This window comes from Lathyrus oleraceus, chromosome 6 (assembly GCF_024323335.1).
Source record: "Lathyrus oleraceus cultivar Zhongwan6 chromosome 6, CAAS_Psat_ZW6_1.0, whole genome shotgun sequence".
NCBI classification, from domain to species: Eukaryota; Viridiplantae; Streptophyta; class Magnoliopsida; order Fabales; family Fabaceae; genus Lathyrus; species Lathyrus oleraceus.
The window spans coordinates 6615513-6620024 of NC_066584.1; the positions used below are offsets into that span (position 1 = coordinate 6615513).

At 36.0% G+C, this 4512-nt stretch overlaps 1 long non-coding RNA gene across 7 annotated transcripts; it reads right to left on the minus strand.

The window, feature by feature from the left end:
* Window positions 1–656: 656 nt before the first annotated feature.
* LOC127097563 (uncharacterized) lies at window positions 657–3478 on the minus strand. 7 transcript variants are annotated; one of them, XR_007793093.1, is made up of 8 exons: window positions 3040–3478; window positions 2841–2902; window positions 2115–2344; window positions 1873–2016; window positions 1660–1748; window positions 1443–1565; window positions 1132–1198; window positions 657–712 (listed from the first exon to the last, which is right to left on the minus strand). It is a non-coding gene; the product is annotated as an uncharacterized LOC127097563 (long non-coding RNA). The 7 variants fall into 7 exon arrangements; XR_007793098.1 differs by having other exon boundaries at window positions 663–1198; window positions 2115–2213; window positions 2293–2344; XR_007793096.1 differs by having other exon boundaries at window positions 695–712; window positions 1132–1201.
* Between the last annotated feature and the right edge of the window lie 1034 nt (window positions 3479–4512).

Genomic DNA, 4512 nt, shown 5'->3' on the forward strand with positions numbered 1-4512 from the left:
TTAGACACACAGAAATACAATTACAATAACAGTCTTAAAGAGTCAAAGGCTATTCTTGTTATCAAAAGACTTCAAGAGCAGGTTTTTCATTTCAGCTTATTCTGACCATGCAACCGTTTGATCTCTCGTTCAGCAGAGGCTTTCTCGCCCTACAAATATGTTGGGGAACAAAATTATATGCGTACGACGCGTCAATATGTTACAATGAAACCAATAAAACACTTGAGTATAGCAAAAAAACCTCAAGTTTTGTTTTCTCTTGCATAGCGATCTTAAGCTTAGATTCAATTTCTTTCATCCTGGTTTTTGCCTTCTCAAGATCTTTTCTTAGAGTTTCAGGATACCATGTAGGAAATATTTTAGATATATTTCAAAGTTGTTCATAGGCTACAAGCACAAATTCGTTTAAATAGGCTATTCTAAACCTAATGGGTCTTGATTAATGGACTGAATACAAAAGTTCCAAATGATTACAAATATAAGATGTTTACAACACTTAATCTTTTTGTATTAAACCATGACAATTCTAATTCTTGTGTTCATTCCCACTTTCCTTAAACACATTTCATGCAGCACAAAGCAGAAAACAGTTACAATTGTAAAAATCAAATAAACTTTTGGAATTGGAACTAAGAAAGAATAAGCTGAAATGAAAAACCTGCTCTTGATTCCATAAATCAAACATCTAAAGTAATCAGTAACTGATCCAAACCTACAATTGTAAAAATCAAATAAACTTTTGGAATTGCACAGTCAATAACTACATTAAAATTCCATAAATCCAAAATCTAAAGTAATCAGTAACTGGACATTAATTTAGGCTTTAGATTATTCTGTATAATCTTTAGCTGACAATTTGATTGTGGGTAAAAACTGATCCAAACAGCACATTCACTGCAGAATTTTTTCTTCATTCAAAATGTGATAGCATGAAACCCACAAATTACAACTTTTAAGTCAAATTCCCACAGCCTCCCCTCTATATTACTTTTTTAAATCAAACAATAACGCATAATCCACTTTACAAGCAATTCAATTACATGAAACAAAAGCTGAGAAAACAGTAAAACACAGTTCCTAAAAATAAGAGAATTTCCAAACGGATCAAAAGAACCATAAAACAATAAGTACCTTCCATGGGCTGGTGGTTGTTCTCAGGCAAATCAGCATGTGGCACGAGCACCTCCTCATCCTCTTGCTGCTACACAAAAGAAAATACATCACACCCTAGTTCGGATCCACCACGATAACAAAGCCCTAAAATCAAAACCCGAAGTGCACAGAAAAAGGAAAATTGCGACGAAGTTTGAGTCGCTCAGATCAAAAACATGAAAAATGAAGTAGAAATCAAATTGACCTAAAACCGTAAAGCAGTTAATCGCGAGTTATGAATAAGTAGGAGCAGAGATAGTAAGTAGGAGAGAGATTAGGGAAAGACGTACGTCAATGGGAGCGGACATCATGACGGTCATGGTGGCGGGTAATTGTCGGAGGAGAGAGAGGAATTATGAGAGAGAAAGGAGTGGTGAGTTGTATGAGATATACCGCTACCAAAATCAGTGTACCTGTAGAACATGTAACAAAAAATTAAACATTTGATCCCAAATGAAATGCTTCTAGCTTTATATTAATGGTAGCATTTGTATGAGCATGACTTACCATCCGGACCAATTCTCGGTCCACATTTTGGGTTTATTGTTCTCATTGGGAGTGAAGTTTTCACAATAATATCCATTGCAAGTGTCAATCTACAACATAGTCGATAAATAATATTAAAATCCTCATTTTCAGATCGTCTGATCTTGATCAAACGACTATCGATTTTCTAAATGTGTGAATACAGATGATCATGATTACGGGAGAAAATCTTACAACGGGATCAGGGGCGTCTTCTTGCTTGCACATATCCCAAGGTACGCCGGTGTCTAGACCTACCGCCATTTGAGCAACCCAACTTGTGTAAGCCTTTCCAGGAGCACCAATCTCCCATTCCACAGGTCCATACTCATTCTCAATCTGTAAATTCAAATAAATATCATAAACTTTATAACAAAAATTTGTTACATCAAAATAAGAAAACATATTTAAATATCAACTGCAATATCAACTGATACCTTCAAACATCCAGCATCAACACCTATGACAAAGGGACTTCATCCAATGTTGTAAATTGCGGATCGCGGAAAATAGCAATTTGTTCAAATTCCGCTTTGCTAGAGAGCCAGAGCACCACAATAGTAACTATTCGAAGACACAATGTACTAAAATAGCGAATAGCAGAACAATAGAAACCTGTTCCAATCAAATTCCGCTACACTCTAGCAGTTTAGCGCCGCTCCAACCGCTATTTGACAAAAACAATATGATCTAAGGAACACTCAACTCAACATTCATAGAAATCAATAACTCTAATTCATGCATACAGCAACATCTCAGGCCTTTCACTAGTAAGTCCAAAGGGTAATGAAGTTCTTCTAAAACTCGTAAACTTATTTAATAAGAGACAGCTTCCAAATTAGGCTTAGCAGAAAAGAATAGCTCCAAATTGAAGATTGAACCATTACACTTATCAATAGAAATAAGATATAACATGAAAAACAAATAAGTCAAACCTAAATGATGTTAACTATAACAATCTTTATATTATAGCCAGGAAAAACAATATCAAAGCTCTAGCAACAGATATTTCAACTAAGCTAATAAGCTCCTTCACAACAAATATTTCCTTTTAACAACTAACAACTCCATGATTTGCAATTATATAAAATTACACAGATTCAAACAATATGTCACAACTATGAGACTCCAAAAAATCCCATAAAAAATGAAAACTAACTTACAAAACAAGTGGACCCCATCGGCCAATATCACGATCAACCCATATTAAGAAGTCCTTCATCATCTGCATAACAAAAACATGAAATCCAATTAAGGGCAATCGACAAGCCTCAAAATCAATAATAAGATAGAACAATTGAACCTACAAAACTGAAAAGACCCAGAAGCGAAATCGAAGACAGGGTGTAAGAAAAAAGAAACCTTCTCAATAGGAAGAGTGAAACACGCCGCAATAACAGCATCAAGAAGGAGAAGAAGAAGTGTGATCCTGAAGGCAGAAGCCCAGGAAAAAACCATGGTGATTCTACGACGCCAAGGTCTACAGTCCTCGTGGTCGTCGTTCAAATCAAGGGAAGGTTGCTTCAACGAAGAACGAGCCCTCAACCCTCCAAGATTTGCCAGGTTTGAGATTTTCTATAAATATTAATTTTCTTAAAGGTAGTGTTTTTGTTTATCGATTCTAGGTTTTATGCCATGAAATTGATTTGGGTATTTTATGGATTTGAAATGTTTGATGGGAACAGAGTTTCAGAAAAGAAGAAGAAGAAGAGGATGGTATTGTAATTTCATTACGCGTTGTTTCCACTCTAACATGTGCCTTCAACCGACATACTTGGAATGGATATTGGATTTTGATTGAGATAGCATTAATGACTTTAACAAAAGCGCTTTCTAAGGTATGCCTTAGACAGCGCTTTCCAAAAGCGCTTTCTAAACCCCCCCTTAGACAGCGCTTTTGGTTTTAATTTTTTTTTTAATTTAAAGACTTTAGACAGCGCTTTATCAAAAGCGCTGACAGGTCTATATTTAAAAGCGCTTTCTAAAAGCGCTGTCTAAGGGGGGGTCTTAGACAGCGCTTTTAGAAAGCGCTGTCTAAGACCCCCCCTTAGACAGCGCTTTCATTATTTTTTTGGAACATTTTCCGTGTTTTATTTTAATTTTAACCTTAGACAGCGCTTTCTTTTAAAAGCGCTGTCTAAGATGCGCTGTTAAAAGTCATTTTTGGCGTAGTGAAAGGGACGGGCATGTTATTTTCTCGCCTGTGAAACCCCCAATGGAGATGAAATTTTGGAACATCCGTTCGTTGGACCAACTAAAAAGATCCTTGATGTCTTGGTTAGAGGGAGATTACCAACCTGGTGAAGTCATCAGAAGGATTCAGAGGCTTAGAAGAAGTATCTCATTTGAAACTGGAGAAACGGTATGTTCGTGGGTTGAAGTTGAAAGCGACATTGATTGCATCCAAATGATGCATGGATCAGACGACATAGTGTTAACTGTTGTAATTTCCTAGATTTTAAGGGTTGTTTGTGATGTTGTTTGTGTATTTGCTATTGTTGTAGTACTTGTTCTTGTTTTAGTACTTGTTCTTGTTCCAGTATTTGTTTTTGTTTTAGTAATTGTTGTTGTAATGTTAGATGTTTGTGTTTGTTGTTCCAATGTCATCTTCTATTTGGAATAAAAAGTAAACTTTATTGATAAATAGCATTGGTACACAGAGTTATGAACTAATACAACTATGAAGTCGAAGTAGATCCACGATATGGACATTTGTTCTTATTATGCCCCAGTTGTCGACATATGCTACACTTCCTCTGCATTTTCTCTGCGACGTCCATTTCAGTTCTAATGCGCCTGCTGTTTGGACGACCACTTTTATTCTGCCGCATTGAT